Source organism: Strix uralensis, chromosome 5, assembly GCF_047716275.1.
Source record: "Strix uralensis isolate ZFMK-TIS-50842 chromosome 5, bStrUra1, whole genome shotgun sequence".
NCBI classification, from domain to species: domain Eukaryota; kingdom Metazoa; phylum Chordata; class Aves; order Strigiformes; family Strigidae; genus Strix; species Strix uralensis.
Window position 1 is genome coordinate 37,088,975 of NC_133976.1, and position 24,645 is coordinate 37,113,619.

Here is a 24,645-nt window from a genome sequence, read left to right on the forward strand (position 1 = left end):
AGGTAAGCTCTGCTTGGAATAAGAGCAAAGCAATACTGCACACACAGACAGATGTGTTAGACAGAAAATAAATAAATAAGAGCGCATGTTTTGACCAGGCTTTTCCATATAGCATGTGAGCAGCTCCTTCTAAGGCTTCCCAAAACTTTATGCTGAATGAAAAGTGGCATGCACAATGCTCCAAGGGCTCTCAAGAAACTACTTCTCAAAGTCATAATAGCAGAGACTTCTCAAAGCAAACGAGGCTGATATTTGACCATGGTAATGAGATCAGCATGCAAATTAGGTTTTAATTTATTTTAAACTTCTTCTATTTCATCTTGATAATCCAAGGAAACATGAACAAAAAAAGGAAGAGAGAAAAAATACAAGAAATCTTTGGAAATGTCCTTCATGTTTACATGCTGATGGAGGCTGTTTCTTCTGCACTGCTGGAGGGGGCTCATTTCTGTGTAGTAGAATCATATTTAAAAGTGAAATTAAACACAGTAAGAGTGTGAGAATAAAGAAGAACAAAATTCATTATAAAACTCTTTCTCTCAAGCCAATATTGAGGGACTCTTAAGGAAGATCCAATTTATAGACTATGCTGCTCAGCTTTAAAATTTAAAAAAACTATTTGGCTTGCAGTTCCCAAAGAATTTTTACTAGAAAAAGACACAGCTGTGGAACAGTGAAGTATTTCTCAAATATCAGTTCATCATTAAAATGGAACCGTTATTAGCTTTAAAGAAGAATTACCTAGAACTTGTATGTTATTTCTTAGTCTCCATTTAGAAAACACTATGGGAAAATACAGTTTAATAAATAATGGAACTAATCTTTTCAGAGAGGTTAAGTAAGGTAATGTACTTCCTCTAATACCAATGTTATAAAATTAAGGAGAAACTTACTAGAAGAAATTCTCTAGGTATTGAAGAATAAATTTAATTTTCATTTCTTCAATATAAACTAGTTTGCAGTAATTTCTGAGGACCTAGCTCACTTTCTATATTTCAAATAAGAAATATATGTAGCACCATAGGTCACTACTAGCAAAGGCCATCTATAGTGTTCTCTCTAACCTTTGCACTTCTTTCCCTTCTTTTAACAAGAATCAGAACAAAAGCTGTTGGCCTTTAGAAGAGGGGAGACTGCATGAAGTAACATATAAGAGGGTATTCTGCTTCCCATGGGTAAATGTCAGATCTTTGCTGGAGTCGTTGTGGAGAGTTGTCTGAGAGAAGGTAAGCAAAGCAAGTATTTTCCTTTGAACATACTCTTCAGCCAAACTTTCTAAGCTAGAATAGCTTTCCTTTGCTGTGATCAGCTAAGCTACTAAAACTACACGTAATCACAGAGTCTTCAAAAGCAATTCAACTCAGCCATTTTGAAGGACAATTTGATTCCTTTTTTCTCTTCTTCATATGCTTATGGTGCTAAGAACAGAGTTTTACAAAACCAGTTCTCATGGATTCTCATCTTTGAAACTGAGAAGTGAATATATTCTGAACATTCATTTTACACTCAAAAGCTGCATCCTGAACTGCTGAAAGGAGCGTATCTAATTTAACTTCAATATTTATCCCAAAGAATATCCTGTTCTTTAAAAAATATTATAGACAAAGTTTAAGTAAACATTACTAAAACCATATTAACTAACCCTTCCAAATATGTTTTATTTCAACTGTCTTCTGTTTCCCACCTCCTAGTGATTGAAAGGAAGTTTCACAGCTTCTGTGTCCAACCATTTAATCATGCTTAACCTTCAACACTTGAATTCAGTAAAATGTGGACTCTGGAGCCAGCTATGGCAGATCTTAGATTTTACAATTTAATGGAAGGCAGTAACAGAAAATATTAGGAATCAAGAGGAAAAATGCACTACTAGAAGGTGCTGTCAGCAAGGGTGACATTAAATAGATGATTACAGAGGTTCAGTTCACCTGGGCCTGGATCAAAATCAAAACCCACTGGTGTATGACTCATCACTTTGCCAAATGAGAAGAGATGCCAGGCTCCAAGAGGTCATCAGGAGCAAACGCTTCAGTACAAAGCACGGAAACCTGGCAGTAGCAAAATGTAGGGTAAGTTAGCTCTTGTGAAGGCACCTATTTGATGTATATAGTTTTATACATTATGTATTCTTTCTAGTTGTATGTATTTTTAAAGTTTTAACATGAGTGCATTTTAATCATTTTAATAATTTCTGATCTGATTATTTACAGTGCAGTGTTGCTGTGCATTAATTTATCAAAACTGAGACATTTAATTAATAATGATTTCAGTAATATTTCATCTCATAATGCTTAAGAATCTTACAAGTTTTAACAGTGTTCACCTCTTACAATTTACCACTGCACATAGCTACTGGATGATGTTAAAATTTAATAGATAATTGTAATTAATAATATAAAAGATCCTTATAGAAACAAACATCAATACTAACCTTGTCCAAAACTCTACTGTAATAACTTCATTCACTCTCTATATGGGGTTTTTTTGACTGAGGACACAATTCAGTGACAGGCTTTCTTCTGGCTGTAATGAGAATCTGATCACCGTTAATTAAAAATGCTTAGAAAGTACTTCTCTGAACTGTAGGTTGTTCCTATCTCATCTAAATTTAACAGATTAAAAATTAGCTCCTTAATTTAAGCCTGTTACCTTTGATACCCACAAAGTAAATATAAATACAGACACCACTGAAGGGCATTACTCCATTCTAAGAGAGCTGTGTAAGGGTAGGATTCAGCTGTAGATTATGATATCTAAATTCAGGTGTCAGCAGGTAAACTAGATGTCCAAGCTCCCATTATACTGGATCATTATGGACCTGTTATCTGAAACCTCAAAGCCATTTTACAAAACCATTATAGGAAAAAGTTTCTTGTTAAATTCTGTTTAGATGCCACATTTTATCTCTGTCTTGTAATGAAGAAGGAAAATTAAAAACACTGTATTTAAAAAGCTGTTTAGTCTAATCTGGATATGGAAGCATTATTACTCATTAATCATAGTCTTGTAGTTATTTCATAACCTTGTAGTTATTGTATGGCACTTTTCCAGAGAGAAAATGAAAATTGTTTTGTGCCTTCATTTCTTTTCTATTCAACTCCAGCTCTGCACTCCCCGTTTTCATAGTACTTAGTTTGAAGATTACTAGAATATCTGTAATTTATGTATACTTCAGTCATTAATACATACTTGACCTTTGAACTCTATTTTATTTGAAAATAAAAAAGTCACACATAAATAGAAGTAGCATGTTATGAATAATTAAAATTCATCTGTAAAATTAATTCTCTTGCAGATACATCCATTCCCACTTCCACAGCAAGCTGGTGTGATTTAGTATAAGACCAATTGAACCGCTGTTCTGCTTTCGTGTTGCATGGATTTAGTGAAATAGATAAGGTATGCTCTCACCTCAGCAATTTCCAGGAATTATTTTCCACCATACATTACTTTGGTAAGCTCACTTTTTTTCATAAATGTTTCTGGCTCCTAAAACCATGTAACAGCTTCCCCATTAGCTGAAAGTTTATTCTCCATATAACATTTCTGGGAAATCCAACAGATTCTTGTGCCATCAGGTTCTTGTGCCACTTGTGCCATCCCACTTCCAATCTAAGTAAAAAATGCTCTGTAGCATAATACTTTGGAATGGATCTGCTTTGATAGTCATTAGCTGTACATCTGGTCAAAACACTCTCCACACATTCATTGTTGGAAAATAAGTTTCCAGAACTGTAACCCATGACTCAATGGAGTATTAGTAAAATGTTTCAGTTATTCATTGTCATTTAAAAATGTCCATGTGGGTTTGTCAGTACAGCTTTTGAAACGTAACAAATTAATATCCTTACTTTGTCTTAATTTGTGGACAGATGGCGTGAAGAGGGCTCAGTGATGCACAGTGCTGTCCCTCAGCTTGTCAAGACTTATTTACAGCACAGGAGCCATCCTCTGATGGCTGATTATCTGCTTCATTTAGTAGAAGTGAAATTAACCTCTGGTTTCTGTGCTGATGACTCAGCAGGTAGTGCACCAATAATGCAAAAAATAGTACCAGAAAGACATTGGTCTTCAACCCTAACAAGTCCCATTAAAGAGCCAAATTGCTTTATTAGACCCATGAGATAGAAGCAATCATTTCAGTCTACTAACTGGAAATAATAAAGTCTAGGAAAAAAAAAAAAAAAAAAAAGAGAAGAAAATTAGTTTTCTTTCCATGCATGACAAAAAATGCATTATTTCAGGTGATTTTTAAAAAACATAATTCTGCGATTAAGTTCATTAGAAGCAAATCTGTGTACTGAAATTAAAAAATCAGGCAAGGTACAAAAAGTTATACATTGTTTCAGTTCCTGTGGATTTTGCTTCTTCAGTTGTATTACGTGGTACAGAATGTTATGCTCAATGTATCTCCAACAGGAGTAATCTTAGGCTTGATGTTAAGATGTATGATTCTTTTATGCTGGATAATAACACAACAGCAGTAATAATCCACTCGGAAATGCACATTAAATGCTTTCAAAAATGTAACCTCCTTTGAAAGGTTCTTCTAATGATAGCATTTACAAGCTCACAATGGAAAATCAGCACAGAGCAAGGCCAATGATGAGCAATATTAACCCTATTTAATTGAATGTGCTGAGAAGTGCCTGAATCTCATGGGCTATCTGTCAATAGGAGGAAAGGATTGGCTATTTGAAATCAAATTTACCTTATACTTCTGCAAGAAAAGCTTCTATGGTAGCTCCTTTTGCATTATATTTAATTGTATCATGACACATTCATCTGACAATATTCTTTTAAATGAGTGTGATGCATCAGAAGTATTAAAAAGATCTTTTTTCTTTTTTTTTCATGCTGAACATACACAAAGTGTTCCAAGTAAAAAAGTATTGATTACCCATGGGTAAGTTTTGATAACAGGTATCAAATGTATGCTTGATACCTGCTCATCTTCAGAAGAGCAAGTGCTGGGATAAACACCAGATGGGAGATTAGACAGAGATTTTAAAGGCTTTCTTGAAATATTAAAAAAATTATATATGGAGTACACTGAGGAATTCTTGTTATGGAAATAGCTTACCAGTGTTTGTTCAAAGGCTTTGACTCATTGTACAGATGTCTTTTTAACCCCTCTTGGTCTTTGAGAAGCACTTTCATTACTGCAAACTTTTCTAAAGGAAATATTAATATTTTTATCACACATTTGTCCATGCCTGCACATTAAATTATCTTTTGTTTATTCCTGGACAGATTGCAATTTATCTAATTCCACCAAACAAATGCCACACAGCAAGACTTGGGGCAGTTAAACTAGGATAGCACTGAATGCTTCTAGACAATAAAGCATTACTGAAAGCTAGAATCACTTTTAAAAACATTAAGAGCTGCAGGAATAATAAAAGGCATAAAGCACATGCCTTTTCTTGATGCCAGGATGTTTTCCATTTTTGCTCTTCCTCCTATGAGACTTCTTGTCCAGCTGAAAAGAAAAAATACAAAAGTCTTCCCCTGACTAATTTGATCAAAGTTCCAGGACCCACAGGTGATGTTTGGATTGAAACTCAGGTGTATAGTGCATTCAGGGGAATTTGCTGGGCAATAAGTTTTAGGTGTAGGAGTCTGGGCCGCGCTGGGAGAAAGTTAGTGCAGACAGAAGAATGCAAGGACGAAGACAAGGCCAGCAAAATAAGGCTGGCAAAAACACATAAGACAGCAGATAAGTGAGAAACACCTGTGGTCAGCAAAAGCACACAAGTCTGAGCAAAACAGGGTATGAGATAAGGGAGTTTTGGCAAGTTTTGGGCTTTACGTGCTAATTGCAATTAACCAATGCAAATGCTTGTAGAGGCGCGTGAACAGCGCGTGTAGATGACCTGTAGCCTATTAGAAGATAGATGAGTGCGTGTACGGAACTTAGTAGAGTATAAATGTAACCAGAAAAGGAATAGAAAAAAACTAAAACAATAATACATAATAAAAAGACGGACGACCTGATCATCACATTGGTGTTGCGTCGTTTCTGTTCCCGCATGGAGAAATAAGGACCCCGGCTAATGGTGACTCCGACATTTTAGGTATCTGCACAGAGATATGAAAATTTAGCTTGCCTTTAGAATGTGGATATAAAGAAAGAATCTTTAGTGTAGCTTTTAAGTAATATTTAATTTCTTTGTACCCCAGACAAACTGACCTCGGTTGAAAGACACACTATAGATTCTAGAAATGGATTGTCTCCAACTTAATAGCTAGCTTATTCCTCTCCTGCTGCAGCCATGTTCCTTACTATGCAGGTTATTTTAACCATCCATGCTAACTACTGTCTCATATGATTGAAAGTGAACAGTGCTGCTGTTCTATCAGAAGAACGAAGACTGTCACAATGCGATTGCAGATCTGAGATATGGAGGCAATTGTGGAGCTGTGCTGGACTCAGGAGAGCTCTACATCTCAAGAAGAGGTTTTTCAGGAGGAATGTTTTGACCATCTGTCTTCTCATGAAGGAAAGACGCATAACCGTTGCATGTAGTCAGACTTTTCCTGGAAGCTGAATACTGCCATATTGCATTTAAGTATTGTCTTATTTATGTTAGATTTCTATTATACATTCCACTCCCCACATTTCTCTCATGTCATCTTACCATGTGATCTTGATTTTGTCACATCCTTTAGGATTCCTCCACCTAAAGTTTGTCATAACCTGAGTTTTTACAACTGAAGAGATGATAACTCCCCCACTGAAATCACGTATCTGGTGTGCCATGCCATGCCAACTACTCCCCGCTGAGACATCCACCTCTTGTCACTGTCCTTCTTAGTTAACAGATCACCTGCTCCAAACTTTTATTTGGCAGAGTTTCCTGTCTGACCAACCATCACATTCTTTCTCTCTTTTCCTACCCAAATCAGTCCTCTTTTACTTACCATACTGACAGTTTTCTTCTCAATCAAGTCTTCTGGTGAGTTACTTACCCTGTTCATGTTTAAGAACTTCATTAGCCCTACCTCTGTAGGATTCAGTACTGGGATCATCTTCCCTGATGCTAACTCCTACATTTGATCACATTTATCTGTTATAACAATGCATAAGGAACACATAAATCACTCATGATTGCATTGCACTGTAACAAAGGCAATTAGCATCATCTTCCAGGTTGCAAACAGATGCAAATCATATTCTGAAAGTTGTACACAAATCTCCTGCTCTCAGATGGACTGTAGATTCCTTTCAAACTTTGAACTCCACATTACTTCCAGCTAAGAGCAGGAAAGAAATTAAGTCTCAATAATGATTACACATAAGCTTCTAGTGGGAGCCCCAAGAGGGAAATCTGTCATTTCACTTCAATGTTTACTGGAGCAATATTGATAAAGTGTCCCTATGCTACTAGCTCTGAGCACTGGATATATGCATATCTTCACCAAATGTGTGAACAAGAGTGATCCTCATTCACTGCCACTTCTTTAAGGACTGTATTCTGTTCTTGTTCAACTTAATGTCATGTTTGCCAGATATTCAAATTGAACTGCACTTTGACCCCAGCATAAAAAAAGTTTGTTCCTAAGCTTTTCAGTTCCCTGATGACAAAGTGGCTTTCTACAGTGCTGAATATTTAACCTCATAAAAACTAATGAAAAGCACCCAATACAACTCAATAAATTCCTGTAACAGTACATATCACATACATTTGCTGCAGTTTGTCTAAACTAAAACTAAACCAAATTGGGTTTGTGAAGTAATTTTTTCATACAAGTTTTTCCTACTCTTCTAGGAGACTTTGCTGGTCTTCTCCTTCAATTCTTCTTTTAAATTTTTTAGAAATAAATATCTGAAAGAATAAATAGAAGGTGATCCTGCCTCCTGGAATTTCTTGCAGCAAGAAGTTTAGTTAAATAACATCCACTGTTTGCCAGAGCAAACTTGTTTTACTCTAATTAGCTCAGCTTCTTGAGAACATAGTGGTCTCTCTGGAATGTTTTTAAGGTCATTAGAAGCCATCCCTTCCAGGAATTGTTTCTTTTATAGTCTTTTTTGCCCAGGATATCTAGGGTAAATACAAAACCAGAATTTCATAATTCCTCAGACCAACAGAGTGACCCACTTCAAGTTCTGTTGAATGCCCCAGTCAAGAAATTGAATACTTCTCTCAGAATCTCCTGTACATAATTTTCTGTGCAGGACAAAATACAAGTTTGAGGACACGGTCCCAGATGTGGTCTCAGGTAAAAAACACAGATTTGTGCTCTGATCATGTATTTAATATCATACCAAACTCCAGATGATGGACAGTCCATGATTCTACACATGCACAGCATGCAGCTGAATCTCCCAAAACATTTATCCACCAGATGCTCTTTGTATTATTTATCAGCATGTTAACTTTCACAAATTGCAAAATTTCTTTACAGTATGATCTAAGACAGTTGCTGCAATGACACTTTCCAGACCATCTGAAGTAATAGCTCAGAAATATGGATTGTCAATTTTTTTAGTCACAGATTTTTTTGAAACCGGAGTTACCAACAGAGTAACTCTCCCAACATTTAGTTTTTAACTGAGATCAACTGCTTAATCCTTAGTCTTTTAACACCACCAACAGTTACTAATTCCACAAGTTCTTTTAGAAGTCATTATGATTTAACAGCTATATTTTATTTAAACAAAACCCATAGAACTGAAGAGTCAGGAACAATAATAGCACTTATCAAGATGAAGAAAAGATGCAGCAGTGTAATGATTGGGTTGTTCTCTTAGGTAAAATTACTTAGATTCCTACATTTTAAAATTAATCCAATGTTTCTGCAGGTTTGAAGCGTTTTTTTCAGATAACTTGGTGCACCACATTGCAGGCTCTGGGGAAAATAAGGTTTTCAGTCGAAGAGCGGGACTAAAAAGAAATTCACACTTTTAAAATAAAACACAAACATGTTAAGTCTGAAGATGAAGAGCATCCCAGATATATGGGAGGAACACTGTCTACATTTTGAAGAAGGAGGGAAATGAGTGTTTTAATGGGCAAACACTGCTTAATACTAAATACATAAAGACTTTTGGGAGAATAAAATTAGCACTATATAGCTTCCTACCTAGCTTCCTACCAAGCTCACTCGTCTACAGGGCTACAGTTACACTTCTTGTTATTTCTCTCCTGGAAGCATGGTTGTGTATATCACCATGTCCACTTAACCAGAAAGGATGGTATGTGTTCTGGCAATTAGAACATTAGCTGAGGTAGGCAACCATCAACATATCAAGAGGAACTGGAAACCTAGAAAACCTCTTTGCAGCAAGGACATTAAACAATTATCCACAGGTTGAGCTTCTCAAGCTTTTAGATAGGTTCTGAGAATGAATGAGGTCTAATACCTGAGTATCAAATGTCTTTAGGCAACAAACATATGTCTAAGGACTAGAAAGATGGTTTCCAACATGAAAGCAGTGTTTAGCTCACAAGCAGGAACAGAACTCAAGAAAGTAAGCACGAAATTTTTGCATGAAATCCCAGCTATCCACAATGTCTAGGGCAAACTTAACTGGAGAGCTCTCCTGAACATTAATCCCTAAATGATGCTTTCACCAGCTTTTAGATCCTTACATTTTGATTCTTACGCCAGTTCCCTTTGCATGCACTTTGCCTCTCTCCAGTATATATTGTACAGCTTTTGCAATGCTAACTATACATTGCTTCTGTTCTGGGTCTTCTCTATTGTGCTCCCAAACAAGAACAGGACATAGTTTTTGCACATTCAGTGCAGTTCAGTTGAGACTTACATTCCCAAAGTCCACAGCCACTCACACCACCATGGTCACAAGTGCACAAAGCATTTTTGCCTACCCTCCATACACAAAAACATGAATGTTAGCAAGTTTTCCTCAAACTTTTATTTGTCATAGTTCAAATTCAGGAAACACAACAAGGGTATAAATTTGGAATAATTTTCACTACATGTTTTCTGTGTCATTTTTCACTGTAAACTTTCAAAGTAAAGTACTATGTGCAGAGTGTTTTCAAAAAGATTTCCTTATTCTCTGTTAGGTAACAGGTGTTGTATAGCAGGAGAGTATTGTACATCGTACATTCCTGCTGATTCCATTTTATTCAAGTGATTTCCCTTCTCCTCCACATGAAGAGTTTAAGTGGGAATGAAATAAAGACTAAGTCTATCACTCATCTTTTTTTTATAAGTCAAAAGAAATATGCCATGGATACAGAGTTCACAGTATCAGATGTGCCTGTCAGACCTGAACTGGTGAGCACTAAGGCAGTGCAGCACAGCAACATAGGGGGTGCACTCAGTTTTTTGAAACAAAATCCACGTCAGTAATGGTCTTCCAAGTATAGAGCTTACATAATAAATACAAAATGGTAGCTTTTTAAACTGACAATTAGAAAAACTTGTTTTAGAAGAAATTTTAACATTTAAACATTTAATTTGTAAGAACTCCCCCCATTTAAGTAAACTTCAAGCTAATGTTCACGTATAGAAAACAGGTCTGTCTAGGTACATCTTTGGGACTAGTTAACAATAGCAATTATGATAGTTTGCACATTTAATCTTCTGAGCTGCATTTGAAATATTAGAAGATGAATACTGTGAAAGACACTGTGAAGCACATGAACTTCTGGACTTCCCTTTTAAATAGCTTGGACACTTTGTCAGATTGTCTCCTTTCAGTGCTGATTATATCAGAATTAGTCGCACTAAAACTGAGCTTAACTGTATATGGAAATTATGAAATTATCTAAACTTTTGTCTGTTCAGCATACTGATAACCCCCACTTCAAAAGACTATTTGGGCAAGCAAGCACTCAAGCTGAAGGAGGCAAAAATGCATGCATAATTCTCCAGGTTATGGAGGGCTACTTGACACTGGAATTTGTATCTTTCTGTGCATTTAAACACTCCTCTTGTGATGTTAGCTGGCTATTCAAAGGAGACAATCTAACAAATTCCCCCCTGCCATTTTTAAAGAAATATTCTTATGTATGGTTATAGCATTTGAGATGATAGATAATCTTAGGGAAAAATTGTCTTATTATTAACAAAACAGTTTCTGCAGTAAATAATTCCCTACAGAAATAAAATCTCAAGAGTTTACTTAAAAGTTCACTTTTACCAGGATAACAAAAGACTGCATTTGTCTTGATTGTTTTTTGAGTAAAACACAAATGAAGGACAGAGACAGTGCTGATTCTTTTTGACTGGAATGGTTTCTTCCCCTGTCCTTGGCTGCCAGTTGACTAACAGCTTTAAGAAAAACACCCATCAACAAATACACCCATAAGGCTAAATCTTTAAATACCATCAGTTGAGTGTTCAGAAAAATTATATGTATTGTAGGACTATTCTAAATGTTGTGAGTTTGTAGAGATAATGTGTGTTTCTCTGTGTGTGTTCATGCATGTTTGCATGTGTGTTAAAGAGAAGACAGATATATAAATCTTTTACTGGAGATGTAGACACAGCTGTGTGATGGAGGAGGAGTTTAACTGTGTCAGTGATACAAAAACTGTAAGAAGTTTACTGAGACAGATCCCAAGCAGAAGATAACTGAGGTGTAAGAGACTGGTGCTATAGGGCACTGGCTGGTGTAGGAGCTCACTGGTCAGTAAAGGAGATAAATATGGTTTAGATTTTTATTTCCTCTCTGTCGAAAGGGGATTACAGCAGAAGGAGGATCCCTGCTCCTCCATGATCCCATCACCTAAAGATGGTCTTGCTGTTTGTTCAAGGGAAGTCCAATTCCACAGAGTAACTGTTTCCTAACAACTATAACAGCCAATTCTTCAGATCTCATATTCATGTTGCTTCATGGATGTTTTATACACCTTTGCAAGATTCAGCTCAAATAAACAAGTTGAAGTCTATTCTCTCAGTGAACCTGGGCAATCAAAATCCCAAATTCCAAGCTTGAATAAAAGACAAGAACTTTCCATTTCAAATATGTACTACATTTTAGTTATAAGAGCCATTACAGTACACTCACTTCAATATATTTATTTGTACACTATCTGGCCAAACTTCAATTTATATGAGTTCCAATCTTTGAAGATAAAAAACCAACCATATGATGGAAAAACAACGTTTCCTATAATGGCAAATGCTTGTAGGAAATGCAGATTTTCTACAAACTCTGATACTGTGTTAAATATCTATTTAGATGTATATCCTGTGGGTGGGGGTCAGGATCAGTCCTGATGAGAGGAACTGGGGTCAGACACAGGCCCAGGATAGCTGTCCAGGGCAGTGGGGATGGGGAGGGGCATGGGACAAGGCTGAGCTGGGACATGGGCCTGTGGGGTGGGCCCTGCTCAGTGGGGCCCATGGCCAGGCAGGGCAGAGCTATGGGTAGCTGGAGACCAGTCTTGCTGTAACATCACTGGAGCAGGGGCTAATGGCCCCAAGGGACTGAAATGGGGTCCTGGGACATTGGCAGGGTTGGAGGAGGCCCCAGGGAGGGAGTCAGGGACAGTCATGGCCATGGGAGCCCTCAGGGCCCGGACACATAGGCAAGGCTGTACCTAAATGTACACAACAGTCTGCTCTGCCAGATGCATTTCTAGCTTAATTTATATGGCTGAAATTTTCTAATATCTTTCCTCCTGAATGTACTCTCTCATGGTAATGAGTAACTGTGAAACCCTGAGTCTTCAAGTGAAACAAGCAGTCATTGTATCTCTCTAAGTTGCATAAGGAAAATTTAAAAAATTATTGGCAAAATATTTTTCTACTAAAAAATATGACTGCTGTCCCCTCTATACATAACTTTTCATAAAGAAACATTAGATTTTGAAAAATTTTAATTGGAAAAAGTATCTCAGGTTCAACATGAAATTTCCAATTAAAAAAGATGTTCATATATATGTAGGAGAGGGAGTGGGAGAAGATGAGGGATGTACAGAGAGAGAGAAAAACTTGTTCAAGACAATCAATAAGCCAGTGGTTAGAGGAGATGAAGGAAAAAGGTGAACAGATGTCTGAGTTTTTTTGTAGGGGTTTACTATGGCTTATTCTTTCTCAAAAAGAATAACTCTATCTGTGGTGAGATGTTAATTCAAAACAAAAAAAATCTTCAAAATTTTCAAGAGATGGAAAGCTTTTTCCTTAATTTATCAGATTAAATATTCAAGTACAATGTGTGTTTGTGATTCATGTACATTTCACTTAGAAAATATTGATATTTCTAGAGAATCAAGCCACGTATACAAAATCCCACAAGACCAGTGTCCATCTTCCACAGCCTCTGCAGCTTCTTCTTTCATCCATCACCCTACTCAGCTCTTCCCAATACTTGAGGCAATGGCATAATTTGCAGCCCTCCTCCCTGACTCTGCATGATATACTTCATCAGCTCTTGTACCAAAAGACCTTCTCCCCAATTAATGTACAATGCAGAACCCAGCCGTGCAGCCCAGGATAATCCAGCCACCAGCTGGTGGTATCTCATGTGGTTAGAAACTCAAACACAGTTCTGTTTTTTACAAAAGTAATTCTCTTGGGAATAATGGGAAAATAAATGGTGGAAACTGTCCCAGGTTTCTAATACAAATATCAGGTTTCCATGTGTCAGTTGAACTCTTCAGTCTTCAGCACACATTCCTCAATCATGCCAGCATTTCCATTTATTCGAAATAAACTTTGGGCTGCTAATTAATTCACTGTTCCACCTCTTTTTCTACATTAAGTTGGTAGCTTTTTAATGCAAAAATTACTTTCCACCAGGGATTGCCATGTCTCTCCAGTGCCTTTTCAGGAAAGCTGAAGAACTTTTGAATAACTATCCACTGGGGAAATTTTGTATAAATATACACTGATTGGATATTGCAATAGGATTCTGAGTCAGTATTAAAAATTTACACTGGCATCTCTGAATACATCACAAGTTCATATTGTAATGTATTGCTTAATTATATCTTTTATTGGAAACCACACTTTTTTATTATTAATATTATTTTTATTATTAAGAAATATTTTTTATTATTAAGAATACAAAAGTGATCTTCCGTATTGAATGACCAAAAACTATGAATAACAGTGGCAAGCATATGTCAGTGAAAGGAAGAAGCCCATTAATGAGCTTTATTGCTAAATGAATGCAAAGAGATCCAGGTAAATCTAGGTAACAGAATGTGTGCCATTATTCTTCATGAAATACCTCCCTTATTTGTAAACTGATAGACTAGTGTATACAGAAACCTTGAACAGAGTATTTGCTAAAAATACCCTAATAAATTGGGATTTTGGTATAGAATAAAATGGGGAATCAAATTTCCTGAACAGGATGTTCAGTCACTGTCCAGATTGAGATTTTGCAAGTTTGCATTGTAAGGATTCTTGCAGCAGCATCTTCAGTCAGATCAGGTAGTTTCTGCACTGAGTAGATAGAAGTCCAGGAGATAAATACAAGAGGGACATCAGCTTTATTACATGATTTAAATGATAATGAAATTACTTGTTTTAGTTCTAGAATCTTATATACATGGATTAAGCAGTTATATTTAGTTTTTTAACATGCAACTTCAGAACAAAAAGGATGCTAAGAATGCTAAGAAATGGACAGATGTTTTTTCCTTTCAGGCATTTAGTGGCAGCACACAGGCTGTACAGTATGGCTTTATTTTGTGCAGTTTATGCCTCACAAGCTCTATCTCAAAATATTTTACTGATGTGAATAATATTAGCAAGCAGACAGGATGTGCTCTCAGAGGAACTGCAGGGTAGCCAGGTTTGTTCAACAAAGATTGATAAGTGCCAATTTAGAAGAGTGAAAGGAATAAGACAAGTTAAGAAAATGATTGTACATATCACTTGGGGATCTCTGAGTGCTTAAGTGATGACCTGGCAGCAAGCTCTGCTGAGAAGGGAGGGTTACTTTGGTGGTGACCTGACAGCAAGGCTTGGTCAAAGGAAGAAGCTAATTCCCCAGGACTAAGTAAAAGCCTATTTGAGAGCTTGAGCCTATTTGGAATCCTTGTCCTATTTATAAAGGAGATAAGGACTGCTGAAGAGCTGGCCTTAAAGGTTGTATGAACTGCCAGGTAAGCAGACAGAATGGTGCACTTCCTTTATTCACGTTCCACTAGGCTGATCCTCAAAAAAGATTTGCTTCCCCAGGTGCTGGCAGCCTGCCAAAACTACAGGCCCTCTTGCCAGAATCTGCTTTTTAGTGCTGTGGGGCAGTAATGAGGAGCAGATGAAGGAAGCTTTAAAAGCTTTACAGAAGTCACTGATAAAGAAGGTGAGAAATAGATTGGTAAATGTGCAAAGTATCACAGTGGTACAAGGAAGACCTAACAATTCAGCCATATTTTATTTGTCACACACTTTCCTAGACAATTAAATAGGTTTGGGTATGGCTCACCCTTCCCAAGATAAACAGCTGAAACCAAAGACTTTTGTTCATGTCTTCCTTTAAAAAAAGGAAATTTGTTCTAGATCAAAAGACTAAGTGTAACTCCAAAATTAAAATCTTATTTTTACTCAGTTTTCAGTACTGCAGAAGTCTTCAGGTGTTGGCTAGGTATTCCACCATTAACATTTCTGTTCAGTTGTATTGGGTTGCATTGAATCTGTAAATCCATGACCCAGACTAGACAATCTAACAGAACCATAAACTGCCAAACTGATAGAGGAGAAAAGGTGGAGAAAAATTGTCTTTAAGTCCCAATTGCTGGTTATAGCTGTCATAGTAACAACACAGAGTGGGAGAGGGTCAGTTTGAGCCAAGTAAGATCAGCTTTGTGTTATGACACTGGAATTTACTAGTCCTAAAGACCTAGTATAATGTAAAGTAGAGAATATCTAACATCACTTACAAGAGAGGACTATGCAAATAATAAATACATTATGATAATAATTTACCCATTATTTACAAAGCATCATCCTACAAATCAGTAGCTGGGCCCTCCTGCATGATAAAAACAAGGTCAAGACAGCACTTCTAAAGATGATGGACAAAATGATACTTATATACATATTTGTCTGTATTCAGAAAAAAAATATCACTCCCATTCTGAAACACTTTTGTGTGCACTTATATTGCTCTTAATGTACTGTCCTGGTTTAACCAGGATAGGGTTAAGTTTCCCCAGCAGAGGGGGGGAGCTCTAGCCGGGTTATTCAGATACCATGCGGATGTCACATCCTGGCAGGTCACATTTTTTCCTGGCGCGGAGCGCGGTGCACTCGTGGTTTTGTACATCGTGCTTCAAACTGCTGTATTTGGTAGCTATTTTGCTCTGTTCATTGCTATCACTATTACTGTTATTGTTATTGTTGTTGGTTGTGTTGCTATTGCATTGTTGTATTAAACCTTTCCTTATTTCAGTCTTGGGGCTTTGTATTTCACTCCCTTTGTGGGGGAGGGGCAGCGGCCTCGTGGTCTCAGACCCCGGCAGGGGCTAAACCACCACATGTACTTATGTTGTCTGGAATATACTATACAAAAGGGTAACTAAGGAAATGTCCAGGTTATGTTGCACATGCCTTCTTAGAAATTGACCTTCAAAGTACTGATCAAAATCCAGCATCACACCAAAAATAACTAGGCCAAGTGAACATCAGTTAGTAACTCAGCAGAGTTCTACAACATCACAGCTGTATCACTTTGGGCATCTAAGTTACTGTCTCTACAAAGTACTGCACTACACTAAGACACTAGACCTAGCTTATGAACCTCCACACCCACTCAGATGCAAATCTATGCAAAAGGAATCAAACTCAGCTGTATCACAACACAACCACATTGCATTCAGAGGATCCAATGATCTCCCAGTGATAATTTGCCATAATTTCATAAGTTGTTTATTGAATGTATTGGACCATTGAAACACTTTTGTAAGTGCAAATGGCCCATTGAGGACACATACTTTCAGCCAAGCAGCACCTCATCTTTGAGTAGTCAGCCCCAAATCACTATTTCAAACACATAAGAGACAGTATATTCTGTATGACAAGTAATTTATTAGTATTGCCTTAAGGTGGTATAGATGTATATTGTCCCGATAAAACATTCAGTTCTCAATGTTTACACCATTTTGTTCCTAGCAGAATCAAAGCCGGAGATAAACACAATAGACATAGCATTTTGAGTTAGATCTTGGACCCTTTCTAGCCATGACAAGGTTGAGCAGTTCTTGGCATCTAGGAGATGCAGCTATAAAACATCAAAGTAAAAGTGGCTACAGGGTTGGAACGTAAATAATTACATAGCAACCATTTTGGAATTAGATATGTAACTTCTTGGACTTGCTTCTTCATGAACATCATGCCTTAAATGACTATGTCCAAATTCAGTAGTAAAGATAGTGGAGAAACAAAAATGAATAACCAAAATGGATATGAGTTTAACACTGTACAGGAACAGGTTTTTATAATAGACATTCAGACCTGAAGATGTAATTCATAACTAAACGAGCAAGGTATTGCTATCTTAAAGCATCAACATTAATACATAAAGCAGTTTTGCAGATGCCCTAGTCTTCCTTATGAATATTATTTCCCTGTGAAAATACCAGGTGGGAATTAGAGGAAAAAGGCCACCTTTGTAACACTGGAGCAGTAAGCAGTTAAAGCATACATTTTATTTCTGGATTTTTTTTTTTTTTTTATGTTGGATCTTCCAAAGAAAAAGTGTTTTATTATGCATAACAGTTCCAATGAAAAACAAGATTATCAGTTAAGGGTGGTAAAAAGAGCTCAAAGAAATGTAAAAAATATGCACCCCCAAAGAAAATGAGACAATAACAAGACATTACTCCTAGAGAACGGAAAGGATGTGTATTGCAAGAAGTGAGAAAACAGAACAGACCTGGAAAACTGCAGTTCAAGCTTGGAAATTATTTCATTCATTATTAGTAAAAAAAAGTATCAGAAATCATGTAAGTCTATCCATGTTTAGCTCTAAAGGCTCAGATTCAGTATGTTGATGACCACCACTGTCTCGTTCTCATTTTTCCATTCATTTCTCACATCTCCTCATTTTTTACATCTATTTCTGAAAAACAAAGATTATAGTAGTATTTTTCACATACATACAGGATTCTCAAGTCATATGAACAATCTTCCCATAAAGGCTGTTCTGGATTTCTGAGAGTGATAATTATGTTATTTATATATTTTTCTTTTAAAAAAATGTACCAGTTCCACTGAAGATGTCAAACAGTGGATAACAATGTATATTAGTGTCTGCATCTATTTAATTCATAAATTATGATCTAACAGGAAACATTCTGTTCTCTTGACTTTTTCATCTGCATCAGCAGAGATAAACAAAATATGTTTTCTCTCTGTGAAACAAAATAAATAAAAGGTTCTGCTGAGTTCAGCTGACACTCTTGTTATGTGGGATAGATGCAGCAAAACAGATAATGGCAACTGTGGCTTACCCCAGTACATTATGGAGATACAATTATTGGGACAGCTAAGAAAAATGAAGTTGAAGTCAAAGTCAAATCAATGTATCTCTGTCTTACTGCTATGATCCACTTACACCTGTCAAATAAAAAGAGCCACTTCAGAAGAAAAATCAGCATAGCTCAGACCTTTTAAAACACCCAAGAATTACATCTGAATTCTTACAGAATGTTAAAATGTGACAAGAATAGCTTGAATTTGCTGAAAGCTGAACAATAATGACTCTCTGATGATGATAACCCTAATCTGTACTGAGATGGTATTTTGGGAGGTATGAAGCACCCACAAGTCCCATTGAAATCATGAGGAACTGTGCCTGTTCCTGTGATAAATGAGAATATTTCTGCTGTTACTAAAATATTAGATTAGGTGCTCATATATCAAAATCAAATTTTGCCCTACTAAAGTCTGCAAAACAAACTCACACTCACAGTGCTTTGTTCCCAGGGTTTTTACTGTTTCTGCCCACTGAGCTAGTCAAGGAAAAGACCAAAGTTCATTTAAAACAGAGGTCTATCAAATGAAAAAACAAAAGAAAAAGCTTTAAAAACCATCCTTTTATTTAATATATTTTAATCCTTGTGTTCTTAAGTGATACTTGGAAAATAAAAGGTTAAAAATTCATACAAATATGATACTTAACAAACTGATTTTACAGCTCAACACAAAGAAATATTTTAGTACATTCTAGAACTGACAGAGTTTTCAACGTAACAAATATTGAAAAATGGTATTTTTGTCCCCTAACATTATAGTATAAGAGTTAAACTATACAAATGAGACCAGGAACTCAAAGGAGCTGGGTATTAGCAGGCTATATTTCACATTATAATTTGCAGGATGTAATTGTAAAATCATATGAAAAGTACTTTTAGATGCACTGTTATTAATTCATATAAATTTTATTATGAATATGAAAAGAAAGGAGAATTAATTGAACAATACATTTTCTGTACCTCCAGCAGTTTCACTAAAATCACAGTTTTACAAAAAATGTAATGACATTCAGAAAAATATTACTGCATATACCTAAACTTCAGTCAAACATTAACCATTATTTAACCCTCCTCCTAACCAGTCTTGATTCCTCAGTGTGACATTAGTGGCTTGAAAAAAAAAAAAAAAAAAGTTAGTTATGTTAATAAAGAAAGCAAAAAGTCTCCAAATAGATTGTTATTGAACATCAAAAGTAAGCAAGCTATCTATTTCTGTGTCAGTGGGTGAATAACAGCAAACTGCTCTTGTTTCCTAAATAAACTAGGAAAATTTATACACCCCTTTCCATTTCACACTAACACAAATTAGCTAGGTATTCACTGAAACAAATAAGTCACACAAGATTGCACATACACCCTTTGTATTATTAAAAATATAAAGATAAGGTGGACAAGTACTATGGCATGAGCTTGGTAAAGTTAAGTGTATATGAATGTAGATAGCATTTTCGTCTGGTTCCTGAACATATCTAAAATTATATCCATGGCATTAGCAACAATAATTTCTTATTTTTTCCTCCTTACTGTTGGCTATACACAGTTGCTCAGAATGTATAATGGCTTTTAATTGCAATTCTAGAGACATATTGCAACTTCAGAAGCTACATTGACAAATAGATTCATGTTTTTATATTAGACTAAATAAAATAAATATATATTTTTTATAATTATTTTTTCACTGATAATTTTCCTTAAGGGATCTACAGATCCATTAAAATAGAGGTTAAAAAAAAATTAAATACAATGTAACCAATAGCTTTGAGATCCCAGGGAAAGCTTGATGTTTAGAAAAGCCTGCTTTTTCTTCTGTCTACTAGAACTGGACTTTCAAATCCTGGAGACACTTTCATCATGAAACATAACTATTCATGATTATAAAGCTGCCACAACTCCATTCCAATCCCCACAGTATTTGGCAAACTCATGGTGCCATATGTACGAGTGAAAATTTAAGCTTCATTTAGAAAAAGAGAAAGGGAGAAAGTAAGAATGTCATCTTCACAGTTTCAGGTAACAGGCTGAAAAATAAAGCCTAGAAAAGTAAAAGGCAAGTTAATAGTCTTGTTCATTCATGTCTCACACCTGGAAGAACCTAACTTGCTCATCCCTAGCATTAACAGTATTGTTATGAGTAATGTTTTTGACATATCAAAACCCACTAATAGGAGACAGATTTACAGGAATACACTGCAAAGTAAAATTGGAGTATAGAACTGGTATTTGTTTAAGTGGTTTAAAAATCACAATGAAATCCGGTTCATCCTCCCTTTGCTTTCTAGATAAGATCAAATCTGTTGAGTAGTATCTCTTAGTATCAAAAGCCAAGGTTTGCATGTAAACCAAAGAATTAAACGTTCCCAGGAACAGTCTCGCAGTGCTATGGAAGAGTCATTGCCATTGCTACTAAACTCTTAACTTTCAGAAAAGAGTGATTATGTACAAACTGTCTATTGTGAGTGGTCCCTGGCATGTCATAAGCCCCAAACCATGCCCAGAAAACATTTGGGAGAGTGTCTGACACCAGGAGCCAAAAGCAGGCTAGCAATCTTTCTCACAGCTCAGCAGCACAGATGACTGCACTCTACTAGACATTGTTTAATCTGCTAAAATAGCCCTAAGGAAGGAGTCCAGCAGCAGTGTGCTTCATTCATTACTGTGTAACTTTGAGCCACTGCATAACATGACAATCAGATACAGCTTTTTCATTGACATTATATTTACCTACAGACGGTCCCATTTTTACCAGTTTCACTTTCAATATGAAACACTGTTAAGGAATTTATAGCAGAGCTACTTTAACAATGCAGCTTTACAGATATAGTCAGAATTACCAATTGGAAAGTTGTGTTCTGAGTTCCCTGTTGATGTTTTGAAAGTGTGCTGGTTGTAAAATGTCCTTCTTCTGTACCCCAGGACACAATGTATGTCCCACAGGGGCACAGGGGCACAAAAAGTGAGAGTAAACTTTTGGTAAGTTCAGATTTCACTGATTTATATGCATCAGACATGGAAATGCTGCAAGTATGAACACACACAATACTCTTCATGCATCTGAGGTCTCCCACAACAGTGATATGTGAGCATTCCACTTTAGTGATTGCCTTCTTTGTCACAATATTTTCACTTTCTTTCTGGGAAACTGGAAGATCTAAAAAATGGAGATAGATTTCAAAGGCTAGCTTGCCTAGGGTGACACCAAGATTTCAACTGAAAGCTCGAAATCATCATATCATTCTTTAAACTAATGTTTTCTCTACATAATTATTGCCTATCTCCTGCCTCCCAAGTATATACAGGTACCTGTACACATAAATACACACACATACAGAAATTTTCCCTTTGTTCCCAATACTACAGGGTTTTAAAACTGGGAAAAGAGATTGATCATTAATCTTTCACATCTAATTCAGATTGTAAATATGTCAATTAGGCAGTGAAAAAATATTCATAGTTTAAAAGAATAATACATGAAATGACATTGTAAGAATGAAATTTTTTAGAGAAAGTTTTTACTTTGGTTGTGAGTGTTTCACAATTAATTTAATCTCCATAATTTAGGAAAAAAAAAGCAAAAAACAAAAAACAAAACAACAAACAAGAAGCAAGCCGTGAATTTTCATGCCTTTTATGGAGTAAATTGTGATTGCTTATTTTACAATTCATTTAGCATTGTTTTTTGATCATGGATATAAAAATTAAGTATTAGCAAAATAGCTGAATAAATTCTACCTTTTTTTACATTGCAAATTACACTTTTGAATACTAGATGACAAGACATAGTGCATGTTTTTAAAACATAAATAAATTCCACTAAGAATAAGATGTACAGATGAGAAAAATTCATGGCAATGAAACCACGTGTGACAGCTAGTAAGAAGACACAAGAATGTCAACATAAATCACCCTTTATTCAGACCATTTTCTCTGAAGTAATACTATTATTCTACATACATACATAATACAAATTACTAAGTGAAATTGTCTCCTTTTTCTTCTTAAACTATGTCAGCACAAACTTACTCAATTGTAGTCACTGCCTGGAGTCAAGTTGGTATCCAAATATCATAAAGGACAACAGTGTACAACAGTAGAGAGAGCATAACAATCATTCTAAATTATACACAGTGGGAAAAAAAAAAATGGGATCACAAGACATTTCACTCTGATTGTTAGTAGTATTGATACTGCACTCCCTTACCTAAGAAATCCCAAGATGTAATCTCTGAAAATACATCTTCTGTTAAGCTCTTACACATGCCCAAATCTTTTTAAGCCCACCTCAAACTAACAGGAATCAAAAAAATAGGATTTAGAAAGGGAGGAAAACATTTTCCCTGTAGCCAAGTTCTCCCCTCTGCTTAATCATATCTGGCCTTTTAGAAGAGAGGCATGACCTGTACCAGGTGATTGAGAGAGGATGTAAGGAATATCTTAAACTTACAACTATATTACTTCTCTTTTGTGAATATGAAACCAAATTTAATGTCACATCAGATAATAAAATTCCTCTCTGCTCTCAGTCTTCTCCAGTCACTCTCTGTATTGCAACCCCATTTATGTTAACATGATGGAATCCAGGAACACTAAACTTAAATACAACTGTCAAAAATACATCTTTTCTGTGTCTTTTACCTGGCAGGGAAATTAGTGGGCAGTTCTTGTGAACTTTTCAAGGCTTGTAGAGGTTTTGTTTTGGCATGAAAAACAACCCACTGAGCATGTCTGTTCTGGAGTGACATAACAGGGAACAACAGGATACTGCAGACTAAGAAAGAAGACTGAGAAAACTCTGTGCAATCTTGCTCCTAAAAACTCTTCCCTTCTTCTATGCCTCACTTGTAAAGCCTGGCTGAGGCTTGCATCCCTTTTATTTTCAGCCTTGGAATTAGTTGCTGCATTTCACAGCTATAATAGTTCTTATTGATAGTGATACACAGTGGATAGTTCACTAGACCCACTAGAGCGATGATCCCTCCTTTTTCCCTGCCACTAAGCTGAGCATCCCAAAAACGTGCCATTCTGGGTGGTCATTGGACTAGGATCCTGGTGTGCACCACGGCATGCATAAGCAAAGTGTGATTTTTTTTTTTCTCTCTCTTCTCTCACTGATATCACCTAACCTGCTTCCCTGAGTTAGGTCGTGGTTAAGTTCCTCCATTTAATGAAGGAATTTTTATTAGAAAGCCCTTGTTATGCACCATCATAGCTGCTACCTTGCATCATAAAGATGGATAAGGAAAAGTATAAATGTGAGCTTTGCTCTTGCACCAGATTGAGTAGTTCTGTACAGGGAATTGCAGCTGGTCTGAGACTTTAGTTATTTTATTTTTGATATACAAAACTGATATATTCTTTACAACAGAAATGAAAAAAAGCAGTAATCATCAGTCTGCAACAGTTTTATTGCTCCTCTTATTGCTGTTATTCTTCCTTTTTAAAGTAGAGATCAGTTGTCCAGCAGGTCTACACTTACTCAGCTCACTAGAGTTTATATTGCAAGCAAAACAAAAAATAAATGCCTGCTATGCTGTGAAAATACTGAAGCTAATAGTATTTGTTTACCTGTACTACAAAAAACATAATAAGAGTTTAAATATGTTGTAAACACGTGAGTCAACTAGATTCTAATAATTAAACAAGATACATTTATAAAGGAACACATATTTCAGAGGTGCTTGCAAATGAGTCTTTAATGATGAAAGAAACTGTAATTAACCATTATTATAAAAATATGGAAGACAGTTAATATTTCTTTCTTCACTGAGGTTAAAATAACTCAGATTCTGTTAAAAAGTGGAAAACTGATGTACAGTGGGAGTAAGCCTGGGCATATAACAGCTGTTTCTGTGGAACCAAAAAATGCTAATGGGATTGGCACTTAAAAGTAAGAGCAAGGTTTAAAACCTGAATGAAAAGAATATTTGCATTCTTCATGCTTAGAAAGAGACTATATTAACTGAGGGTCTTTTTCTGGCCTAAGCAGAAGTAGGAAAGTATAACAGAGCAAATGTAAATAGCCAGGTCCATGCCAGGAACATACAGGCAAATAATGCATAAGGAACCCAAGGAACCTGGACTTCATAATTTTCCGAATGGAAGAATGAGTTTTGGAAAAGGAAACTGAGTTTTCCATTATTCTTCCATCTCTAATATAAACATTTCAGTGTTTACTTCACACCGCCCACAGTTTTGTTGATAAACTCACAAACACGAGAAGAAACCTGTATAAGCTAAA